Source organism: Notolepis coatsorum (genome assembly GCF_963971535.1).
Source record: "Notolepis coatsorum genome assembly, chromosome: 5".
Taxonomy (NCBI): Eukaryota; Metazoa; Chordata; class Actinopteri; order Aulopiformes; family Paralepididae; genus Notolepis; species Notolepis coatsorum.
The window spans coordinates 144,058,288-144,071,355 of NC_140169.1; the positions used below are offsets into that span (position 1 = coordinate 144,058,288).

Below are 13,068 nucleotides of genomic sequence, written 5' to 3' on the forward strand. Positions count from 1 at the left end.
ATCCAGAAAAAGGGAGGCAAAAAAAGTCGATAAAAATAAAAGAAGAATGAGCTCGTTTGGAGGCATCTGATTGGAGTCAGCTTGAGGGATGATAAAAGGGCCATCGTCGTTGTTGCCATAATATTGCATGAAAATGAAATAAAATGTGTGACGGAATGATTTGAGCTTGTCAACAGGACAACAAGTTGAATCTGTCCTGCTTCAGAGCGGGAGGAAGAGGAGGAGGACGGGAGACCAATCACATGGTGAGAAGAAGCAGCGTCGCCTCCCAGAGCTGATGACCTCAGTGACCCCTCCTCCTCTTCTTCTCATCCTGGTTTTAGGCCTTTTTTGCACCTTTTCTCTATGTTTTTCAATGGTTTCGTCACGACAGGCATCGACAGTCTCCTCCAAACTACGCGCCTTGCGTTTTTGAAGTGACGCTTTTTTGAGGCGCTCCTAGTCGGAAAAAAGTTTACATCGATGTCACCTTCTTGTACCAATCAAATCGATCGAGGGGGGGAGGGATTACAAATCTGAGGTAGCCGAAGAGAAATCGACGGCAAAACAAACCAATCGATAATGGAGGGAGGAGAAGCACATTTTGGCAGATTCGGACAAACCTCGCTTGTTGTGCGAGCCGAGCAGGTCTCACCGCGACCGGGATATGAACAGCGACGCCTGCAGGGCTGCGACTAGTAATGTATGTAACTTATGCAACGTTAGCTGAGGTAGCAACGGTAATCAGTATCTTCATCTCTCCTCTCCTGTCTCTGTTCTACAGTATCTTCATCTCTCCTAGGCCTGCCGCGATAAGCAATAAATCGATTAATTGCCGCGATAATTAAAATGAATGCAATGATTTTGACGGGCGCGATTAATTGCTATTTGCGCGTTTGTTTTAATGAGGCGGAACCAGTGCCCCTTGTCAGTCACTGTCCGTGTTGGGAGGCGGGCCGCTGGCTTTACTACAGAGCACAGCACAGGAGCTCCGTGGGGCTAACGTTACCCCTCATTGTGTCTATTCTACTTGCATTAACGTTACTCATACAAACAATCAATAGCGAGTTATATTGATCACGCTATGTACGATAGCCATGCTAAAACGCTAGCACAACATTAGCACCTAACCTAACAACAAGCCTTAACAAGTCAGCGATCTTTTTGCGAGACTAAACTCTCCGCTCGGTGGCAAATTGTGTTGATGTCGGTTTTGTTTAATCAATAAATGAGGCAGAATACACAGTGACTGTATCCTTTGTTTATTGCACTTGTGCCTGCTGCAAACATAATGATTATGAAATCCTATGCGAGACATTAAAGATGGCGGCTTTCTGTTTTCGTTCAGACTCCCTCAGACTCTCCAACGAGTGACGCGTCTCTATTCTGACCAATCAGTGGTCTGCAGTGTTTCACGTGACTTTTCTGGTACCACTTCTACTCGCTTGGAACCACGACAGAGCAGGGACTAAAAAAGTACCCAAAAAGTACCTGATAATCACAACAATACTTCCGGTCCGGTCGGTGGGCTTCAAAATAAAAGTCTAAAACACCGGAAAAGACGGAGCGGTGGGCTTCAAAATAAAAGTTTTGGGAAATAAATTTCTCCAAAAAAAAAATTCTCTAACCGGTCGCAATAATATCGCTTATCGCGATATTTTCGGGGGCAATTAATCGCCCAGCAAAATGTGTTATCGTGGCAGGCCTAAATTCTCTCCTCTCTGTTCTACAACATCTCCTTCAGTTCTTCACGTCACTCATCCTCATCTTGTCCTCATTTCTCCTTTTTTTCTCTCCAATTTCCTCCTCTCTCAACCCTTTTACGATCTCCCTCTTTCTCCCTCTCTCCCTCTCCTCTCCTCCACCAGAGAAGACAAACGGCTCTCCCTCCATCCGAGGAGGTGATTACCGGGGCCTCTCAGCGGCCACTCGGCCCCAGAGGAGCAGCACTAAACGTCTCGACAAGAGGAGGCCAAGGAAACAGGCCTGATTTGATTTAGAGCGTCTTGAGTGAGACGGACTGGTCTACGACCGTGTTGTGTTTTATAACCACGTGTGTGTCTTCCGTCTTGCAGAGAGACTTCAAGCGGGTCTCTATGAAAATGTTAAATCAGCACGCAGGCTACACTCACGCACTCGCATACTTTCAAATAACAAACAGCTCACATAAAGCACTGGTCTAAAGTCTTTCAGATTTTCTTTTATTTGTGTCTTTTTTTGCTTTTCAATATCAAGGTCATTCATTCATTCATTCATTTTATTTAGTTTCATACATGGGGGTACAGTTCATCTGTGCACAATGTCACTAAAATTATTTTTTTACATGATACACCCGCTGGCTGAAAAGGAGCAGGATGAAGAAAACTTGTGTTTCCTGCCCCCTTCCAAACTTCATATTTATTTTAACATAATGGTCAGCTCAAGTGCACCTTACAGCTTCATACCATATAATAATAATAATAATATAATAATAATCATTACCATAATTATGATACCAATAATAATAATGATAATATGACCATGAATAATACTAACAATAATAATAATAACAATAATAATAATAATAACAATAATAATAATAATATTGCTAGATACCAATAAACAAACAAACAAAAAAACCTGCGTCACGAGCCTCAGATGCATGGAAAAGAGAAAAAAAACTAAAAATAAATCAAATCAGATACAGAGAAATGTATGCCTGCTGTTCATATGTTCTATATTCAGTGTTCATAAAGTGTATAAAGAGTAGAGTAGTTGTTCTGATAGATCTCAGATCTACCTTTCATGACATTGATGTGGAACAGGGTTGGAAATGAGGGCTGCCGCTTCATCACAGTCAATTACAGTCCATTAACCGGTCGGTTTGGTCTTATTCGACCAAGAGCGCTAGATTTAAAATGATTAAGGACATATCTGGTGAGCGCTAGATTTAAAATGATTAAGGACATATCTGGTGAGCGCTAGATTTAAAATGATTAAGGACATATCTGGTGAGCGCTAGATTTAAAATGATTAAGGACATATCTGGTGAGCGCTAGATTTAAAATGATTAAGGACATATCTGGTGAGCGCTAGATTTAAAATGATTAAGGACATATCTGGTGAGCGCTAGATTTAAAATGATTAAGGACATATCTGGTGAGTGCTAGATTTAAAATGATTAAGGACATATCTGGTGAGTGCTAGATTTAAAATGATTAAGGACATATCTGGTGAGCGCTAGATTTAAAATGATTAAGGACATATCTGGTGAGCGCTAGATTTAAAATGATTAAGGACATATCTGGTGAGCGCTAGATTTAAAATGATTAAGGACATATCTGGTGAGCGCTAGATTTAAAATGATTAAGGACATATCTGGTGAGCGCTAGATGATGATGCATGATGCAAAGGTGCTATACAAATACAATTATTATAATGGAAAAGTACAATTTTACAGATTTGTTGACGGAATCAAATAATCGATTAGTCAACACATTTTATTTTATTAGTGGACTATTTGGTGGAGGAGGTAGTGATGCACCGATGTGAAAATTGTGGCCAATACCGATAACCGATATTAATATTGCTGTTCTGGCCGATACCGATATCTGTCTCTAATCCTTTCAATCTCACCATTGTTACACTCTATCGCCCTCCAGGTCCCCTCGATCACTTCATAGATGAGCTGGACATGCTTCTAAGCTCCTTACCGGAAGATGGTACCCCGCTCCTTCTATTGGGCGACTTCAACCTGCCTGACTCATCTCAGTCGGTCCCAGTGGTCTCCCTCCTACAACAATTTGACCTGACTCCCACTGCCATGCCTCCCACCCACAAAGCAGGCAACTCCTTGGATCTCATATTTTCCCGTAACTCCAGCATCATTAACACCACGGTAACTCCCCTACATGTATCTGACCATTCCTTCATATCCTTCTCACTAACTCTCATGCTTAACCGAAAGGTCTTCACCCCAACTCAAACCGTCTCACTCAGACGTAACCTGGCCTCCCTATCCCCCTCCACCCTCTCCTCTGACATAATATCCGCTCTACCTTTGAGTGACACCTTCTCTGCTCTCCCCACAGAGATGGCAACCTCCACCCTCCTCTCAGCCCTTGCAACCTCCTTTGACAAGCTCTGTCCCCTCGTTGAGAAACCTGCCCGCCGTTCCCCACCCAGTCCATGGCTGACGGATGCAGTGAGAGAACAAAGACAGGTCCTGAGAGCGGCTGAGAGGAAGTATAGAAAATCACGCCTCACTGCTGACATCGACACATATCACAACCTCTTGTTAACATTCTCCAAAACCATTACTAATGCCAAAGCTTCTTTCTTTCACCATAGGATCGAGGCCTCTGCCAAGAATCTTCGCAAACTGCATGCTACCATGTCCTCCCTCCTCACTCCCCCCCCACCCCCTCCTCCCTCATCTTTTTCTGCCGAAGACTTTGCGATCTTCTTTGAGGAAAAAGTGGAGAACATCCGCAGCTCCTTCTCCCAACCCCCACCCATTCCAAACGCTGAATCGAGAACCTCATCCTTCACTCTGTCATCTTTCTCTCCCATTACAGAAGCCGAGACCCTGACACTGGTAACGTCGAACCGTCCGACTACATGCCAGCTGGACCGGCTACCCTCCCCACTCCTCCAGACCATAGCACCGGACATCCTCCCATTCCTAACTGCAACCATCAACTCCTCACTCAACTCGGGGGTGGTCCCCACCTCCCTAAAACAAGCCAGAGTCACGCCCCTCATAAAAAAACCAACCCTGAACCCCACCGTCATAGCCAACTATCGTCCTGTCTCTCTTCTCTCCTTTCTTTCTAAAACACTTGAACGTGCTGTATCCAACCAACTTACTGCTTATCTCTTACAGAATGACCTCCTAGACCCCAATCAGTCTGGCTTCCGGACTGGCCACTCCACAGAAACGGCCCTCATTGCGGTCACAGAGGCACTTCACTTAGCAAAAGCGAAAGGCCTCTCCTCTGTCCTGATTCTCCTAGATCTATCTGCAGCCTTCGACACAGTCAACCATCAGATCCTCCTCGCGGCCCTCGCAGGAATGGGAGTGGCTGGATCTGCGCTGACATGGCTGACATCATACCTCAACGACCGCTCCTACCAAGTGTCATGGAGAGGGACTCTGTCGGCCACCCGCCCCCTCCGGACGGGTGTCCCCCAGGGCTCGGTCCTAGGACCCCTTCTCTTCTCCCTCTACACTAAATCACTGGGTAACATTATCACGTCTCATGGCTTCTCATATCATTGTTATGCCGATGATACTCAACTCTTCCTCTCCTTCCCTCCCTCAGATATCCACGTCTCTGAGCGGATCTCGGCCTGTCTGTCCGACATCTCCGCCTGGATGACGACCAACCACCTCAAACTGAACCTAAGCAAAACAGAATTGCTCCACCTGCCGGCCAAATCCTCCCCCCTGACCGACCTCTCCATCACAGTCGAGAATGCAGCTGTGACCGCGTCCCCGACCGCCAAGAACCTTGGTGTTGTCCTCGACGACCAGTTGAACTTCTCTGCTCACATCGCAGCGACAACCAGAACCTGCAGATTCCTCCTGAGCAACGTCAGAAGGATACGCCCCTTCCTGACAAAAGAAGCCACCCAACTCCTCATCCAATCAACAGTCATCTCCCGCCTCGACTACTGCAACGCACTGCTAGCTGGCCTCCCGGCCACTGCCACCAAGCCTCTTCAACTCATTCAAAACGCAGCGGCCCGCCTGATATCAAACCTACCGAAGTCGGCCCATGTCACCCCACTTCTTAGGGACCTGCACTGGCTCCCCATTGCTGCACGTATCCGCTTCAAGGCCCTCGACCTAGCATACCGTGCAGCAAAGGGAACCGCTCCCGCCTACCTCCGGTCAATGGTCTCTAACTACACACCCTCAAGACCCCTACGCTCTGCATCTTCTGGCCGCCTCAGACCTACTCCTATCCAAGCTCCCGGAGGGTCATCAAAGAGAAGCCGCCTATTCTCAGTCCTTGCCCCACAATGGTGGAATGAACTACCCATCCCAGTTAGGACAGCCGAATCCCGTCCAATCTTTCGCCGTCGACTAAAGACTCACTTCTTCAACCATTATCTGAAATGATAAAAAAAAAAAAAAAAAAAAAATCTAACCCTGACTAACCTTACTGTCATGCACTTGTCCTAATAAACTAACCTACACTGTAACACGCAACACTTGATGAACATTGTTACTCAGCTGATAGAGTTGTACCCTTCTTGCTGTCTTGTCGTACAGAACTTGTAAGTCGCTTTGGATAAAAGAGTCAGCTAAATGACTAAATGTAAATGTAAATGATACCGATATTTACCGATGTCGATATCTCTGTATAGAAAACACTTTTTTATGATAATCAAATAAAGAGCTATTTTCTTTTTTACTTTTGTAACTTATTTTCAGAAATTACTGATATTTTGAAACTATTTAAGACCAAAACATAAAAAATTAAAAATTAAAATAAAAATAAATATATATATATAAAAATAAAAAAATATATAATTTTTTTTTTAAATATATATCCGCCCTATCTTCATATCGGACCGATACCGATGTGTAAAAAAATTACCATATCGGCCGATATTATATCGGCGGCCGATATATCGTGCACCACTAGGTGGAGGAGAAAGAGAAGAGACTCTCCATGACACTAGAAAGTGAGTAGGCGTAGCGTAGGTAACTCACCCCAGTGGAAGCCACCACACCTTCACTTTGGCCCAGTGTCACTGTATTACTCTTATTACAAGCCATTCAAACTAGCACATCCACCGGGGGAATCCGGGAGGTAATAATAACACGCCAGGTAGCATAACATTCTGTTAACGGCTGGGAGAACAGAACAGAAACATGAAGACAGAGAGACCGGACGTTTGCCTTGTTGTTTCACGAGGCTCAGACAGCTCAAGCATCAGTGATGTAATGTTCAGAATGAATGCTTTTGTTCCTGGAAATAACGTCAGCCTGCTGCTGCGACTCTCAAATATCTAACTGTTGACAGCGATGACAGCAGCCAGCTAGCTCGCTTGTTGGATTATATCACATTCACTATGAAGTAAAAAAAAAAAAAAAAAACCATACGTTAACGTGGAAGCTCGGACATTTCAAGCATCAACGATGTAACTCTCGGAATGAATGCTTTTGTTCCTGGAGATAAAGCGACTCACAAAAAGGGTTGGGTACCGTTCACATTTGAACCGATACTGGTGGTACCTGTGTGAATCGATAGCGGTACCCAACTGTACCCTTTTTCGGCACTTTAGTCTCTAAAAAATGTTATCTACCCACCACTTGCGACCGTTTTCGGCTTGCCATTGCCCCGACTGCTTTGTTGTTGTTGTTGAATCAAGTCAAATCCTAGGTAAGCGTGTATTGTGCGCGTGAACATTGACGTGAACATGCGGCACACTTCATAGGTTTCGTTGTAAACGTCTTATCGGACGTCTTATTACCTAAATGTGGCTCCGGTGGATCTCACGTGAATCGGTACTCGGTATAGTACCGACGTGTTTTGGTCGATACCCTTATAAAAGTACCGGATTCTGTACCCGTCCCTAATTAGCAATGACAGCAGCCAGCTAGCTCGCTTGTTTGATCACATGTTAATGTGGGGGGCACGTGATTTTTGATTAGTATTCGAATAGTTCCCAGTGACTATCGAATAGTAGTTTTGTGCGTTTTTTTTCCCCCTCCCTAATATCCAGAAGGGTGAATAACTTCGTACGCCTGGGAACGCCCAGGTCTCGTGGGGTCTTTTAATTTCCACCCCTTTTCAACAACAACAACAACAGCAGTGTGATTGGTGTTTAGTAAGGTGAGCCGTCAGATCTGCTAAAAACACACACCTTGTAGTTGTACACCTCTACAAACACAACAATCAGTTAAAGACAAGACAGAGGGGAGCAATCTCTAGTAATGGCGAGAAGTCGAAAATTAAGACTGGTGCGGTTTAAGAAACGTAACCAGCACACGTCATTAGTGATGCACGATATATCGGCCGCCGATATAATATTAATAACTAATTTTTTTTACACATCGGTATCGGTCCGATATCAAGATAGGGCCGATATAAAAAAAATAAAAATAATTTATTTTTTTTTATTATAATTTTTTTTATATACATGTTTTGGTCTTAAATATTTTCTAAATATCAGTCATTTCTGAAAATAAGTTACAAAAGTAAAAGAAAATGCGTTTTGGAAAATAGCGCTTTATTTGATTATCATAAAAAAGTTTTTTCTATACAGAGATATCGACATCGGTAAATATCGGTATCGGCCGGAACAGCAATATTAATATCGGTTATCGGTATCGGCAACAATGTTCACATCGGTGCATCACTACACGTCATACTTATAAAAACTCTGAACACAAAGCGTTTAATTTAGGTGTTTATATTTAAGACCACAGAAGAACTTTATCCGGGTGGATATCAGATGACTGAGGGTGTTTTCGGGAGGAGACTTCGAGCTAAGAGCGGCATCAGGTGCCGAGGGCATCGTTACATCGTTCGCTTGTGAGTCGACTCGCAAAAAGCTCGCCGAAATCATTTATCACACATTCCCCTCGGCCGGATTCCTCGCCGCTATTTACTTTACCCTGCTTTTCCAGTCCGACAGGAAACGGCGGTGTTGTTACGCACGTGCCACTTCCTGTGGCCGCCGACAACGAGGCCCGGCCGGGACAAAGGAATGTTCGGAGGGAGCCGATTGGATTAGGCAGCTGTCAGATTAAGGGCATTTCGTTCCCTCGAGTGCGGAGGGGAATGCTGAAAGGGGATTGGCTTACAGGACGGGGGAGCGGGGGGACAGGAAACGGAGCAGAGGGAACACGATGTCACCCGCAGGATGCTGGGAAAATGTGTCACCGACAAGAGGGATGGTTTGAATGAACCCAGAGGTTCAGGCAGGACACGGAGTCCAGCGTCAGCGCGGAGAGAGGGGAGGCGAGGATAGTGGTGTGGAGGAAGGGAACGGAGAGATGGATGAGAGGGTGGAAGGAAAAGGAAAGATAAGATATTCCTTTATTGATCCCCTTGGGGAAATTCTGCTGGCGTCATAGCGGCGTGGGGGAGGAGGGGGGAGGGGAGGTCAACTGTAGGTATGGGCAGGGTAATAGTAGAAAGACTATACCGGCGTATATGAAAATATATGCAATAAAATTAGACATGACTATAAAAAAATTGGAAAAATAAACAGTGTAAACAAGATAATTAACTCTGAATATAGAAATATGAGGAAAAATAAACAGTGTAAACAAAGGTGCAGATGAGGGTCTGTGTGCCCTATCGGTTATATTATATGTTAGAATAAATATAGGCAATAAAGAATTTGAATCTGAATATATACTATATGAGTGAGAGTAAAAGTAAACAGTATACACAAGGTGCAGTAAAAACAAACTGGCATGATGTACGTCGTGCAGAGTCAAAAGAAGGGATGAATAAGATAAGATATTCCTTTATTGATCCCCTTGGGGAAATAATGGAAGACTAGGAGGGGAAGGAGAGGGGGGAAGGAGAGGGGGATGAGAGGGAGGAAGAGAGACAGCAGAGTGTGAAGTAGATAACAGCCTGACAGGATGATGGAAGAAAGCAGCAGGAGGCAAGAGGAAAAGAGAGCCATCAGTCAGATGGAGAGATACCAGTCAGGGTCAGGGGGCTGCCCAACGTAGGGCGCGTGGGCCACATTCAGCCCTTCACAACGCTATTTCGGGTCCAGAGAATGAGACTAACTTCATTATTAGAATAACACAGAGCCTGCTGGGGGAGACAATCAGAGAGACAGGAGAGAGAGAGGACAGGAGAGAGAGGACAGGGGCTGAAAGACAGACAGAAAGAAAGAGAGACCGACAGAAAGAAAGAAAGAAAGAAAGAAAGAAAGAAAGAAAGAAAGAAAGAAAGAAAGAAAGAAAGAAAGAAAGAAAGAAAGAAAAAACTGAAAAAAAGAGAAACAGAAAGAAAAGACAGAAAGAAAGAAAGAAAACAAAGAAAGGAGACAGAAAGACAGAGAAAAAAAAAGACAGAAAGAAAGAAAAGACGGAAAGAAAAAAGACAGAGAAAGAAAAAAGACAGGTGTATACAGTATATAGCCTGTGTATTCACATGATCACAGTTGTCTTCACATGTCCTTTGCTCTTCTCTTCCATGATGACCCCCCCCCCTCACTCCTCTATCCCTCTCTTCACCATGTTAATCTATCTATCTATCTTCACCATGTTAATATCTCCCTCCATCATTTCTTCTCTCTCTTCTCAGCTCTGAAGGCTCTTTCAACTCTCTTTTCTTCACCTCCCTTCTCACGTTTACTCGCTATTTCCTCTCTTGTACTTTCCTTCCTTTCCTTCCTCTCATTCCTCCTCTCCTCCTCTCTTCCCTCCATTTCCCACATCTTTCCAGAGATCCCTCCATCCCCTGGGGACCGAGAGCAGCTTAGCTAGGACCCCCCCCCCCCCCACACACACACACACAATAGGGCTGGGCGATTCTTGCTCAAATGTGATTTTTCCCTCTAAGAATTGAGATCACAATTCTCTCACACGATTCTTATTTTTTCAATAAAATCATTTATTGCACTCTTTCTTTTTTTTTGATCCACTTTTTCTCCATTTTCTATATTTTCTCCCATCCCAATTTCGTATCATCCAATTCAACCCTCCCCTGTCACGAACGCTGTTTCTTGCCTCCCACAAGCCGGCTGCAGTGAGGACTAAGTCATACATAGCACAAGTCCCCTCCGGTACTTGAGGTAACAGCAGTCGCATCTTTTCACCTGCGCAGCTCGACCTCTCAGTGTCGAGGAGTAACGCGTGGGAGGCTCACGCTGCCCCCGACACTTCCTGATTCTACTGCGCAGGCGCACCAACCGACTTGTAGGAGTCGCTTGTTCACAACGTTCGATCCCCACCCTTCAGTTTTTCCCTCCCCGTAATACGGCCAATGTGTATTACTGCGGACGACCAGCCAAACTGAAAAACAATGTGGAGAGCTGGATTCGAACACGCGAATCCTAGCGTCTCCACACTGGTGGCGAGTGCCTTAGACCACTACGCCACCTAGCCGCCCTTTTATTGCACTCTTTCTTAACACTTTCAGTGCCACGGACGACATATCTCGTTTTATTAGGCCCCCCCGACTGAGTGCCCACGACGACAAATATCGTTTTATTTTGTTTATTAGCGATCTGATTTCATATTTCATCAACCGAGTCTCCCGTTGGTACACCAGCTCCTCCAGCAGCTCAGAATGGAAAAAGCGCCCCCTATCGTCTATCCCTGTGTAACTGCAGGTCAGTCGCTTAGTGAGTCTGCTCACCATGGAAGTCATCGCGGGACGGGAATCAGCCTGTAATATATATTCACAGTAGCCAATACTCGATCAATAAGCGTGATCGATATTTGGAATGGCGATCAGGAATTGTAATGATCTTTTTGGAGAACATCTGATCTGAGGTAAGGAATCTATTTTACCAGTCTTGGGATATTCAGAGTTGTATTCGCTGAGATCTCATGTGTGTGTGTGTGTGTGTGTGTGTGTGCGCGATCGCTTTGAGGAAATCAGAGAATCGATTTTTCAGCTCACGTCTCTAGCGTGCATACGTACACATACTATCGATAATCTAGCGTTTATTTGAAAATGATTCATAAATAGGCCGAAAAATGACAACGTTTTTGTGTATTCTAGAATATTCCAGTAAACGTCTTTTATCATGGAAAACTTTATATTTTCCTTGAAAACGAGGGCTTTTCAAAATGCTATAAAACGAAAAAAACAATCCGCTTCGACAATGTTGACTGGAAAACGAGTCATTGATAAGCGACGGGCAGATTAGACACATAGCCATAATTTAAAACATAGATTAGGCGTTTTTAATGCTAACATTGACGTGGATGGTGGGCATTCAACCGGTAAATCAAGGTTAAGCTTGGGCTCTGAAAGTGTTAAACAGACAACATAACATATGAAAGTGCTTGACTTAAACATAACATATATGAAAGTGCTTGACTTAAACTTAAAAGTCTCTTGTAACATACAAAATAACTCAAGTCAGAATCGTCATCATTTAAAAAAAAAGTTAATAAAAAAAAAAATTATAAAAAGAAATAGTCATAATTTAGAAATGAGATTGCATAGGTCTATGAATCAAGATCGCGATTTTATTTCGATTAATCGTCCAGCCCTAACACACACACGCGCACACACACACAGTCACACACAGACACACACACAGACACACACAGACACACACACAGAAGCTGGAGAGTTGTGCTGTGGTTCAGAGGACTTGGTCAGAATCAACACATAGAAGAGAAAACATGTCCCGCCTCACATCTCAACTCCAATTTCACACGGTGTCTGTGTCTCTGTGTGTGTGTGTGTGTGTGTGTGTGTGTCTGTGTGTGTGTGTGTGTCTGTGTGTGTGTGTGTGTGTTTGATTTGTCAAATTAACGATGACAAATTAACAGACATGAGAACAGTCTTTCTGAGAAGTCCTTAATTACACCCACACACACGCGCGCACGCGTGTTGTACGATAGACTGGCACCATGGTGACCACAGATCATACTGGGAACCATCGTGTATGTGCGAGTGTGTGTGTGTGTGTGTGTGCAATGTGTATATGTGGGTGTGTGTGTTTATGTCCATGAGTGCCTGCATGTGTGTGCATACGTCCATGCATGCGTGTGTGTGTGTGTGTGTGTGTGTGTGTGTGTGTGTGTGTGTGTGTGTGTGTTTGTGTGTGTGTGTATGTGCAATCGTAAGTATTTGATGACAAATGAACACATTAGAAGCCTGAGAACAGTCTGAGGAGTCCTTAATTACACACACACACACACACACACACACACACACACACACACGCGCGCGTGTTGTACGATAGACTGGCACCATGGTGACCACAGAATAACCATAATGACTGATCATACTGGGAACCATCGTGTATGTGCGAGTGTGTGTGTGTGTGTGTGTGTGTGTTTATGTCCATGTGTGCCTGCATGTGTGTGTGTGTGTGTGTGTGTTTATGTCCATGTGTGCCTGCATGTGTGTGTGTGTGTGGGTGTGTGTTTATGTCCAT

General features: G+C 44.3%; 1 protein-coding gene across 1 annotated transcript in view; it reads right to left on the reverse strand.

Moving 5' to 3' along the window:
• Positions 1–13,068, reverse strand: part of LOC311228401 (NHS-like protein 1) — a 177,664-nt gene that overhangs the window by 107,445 nt on the left and 57,151 nt on the right.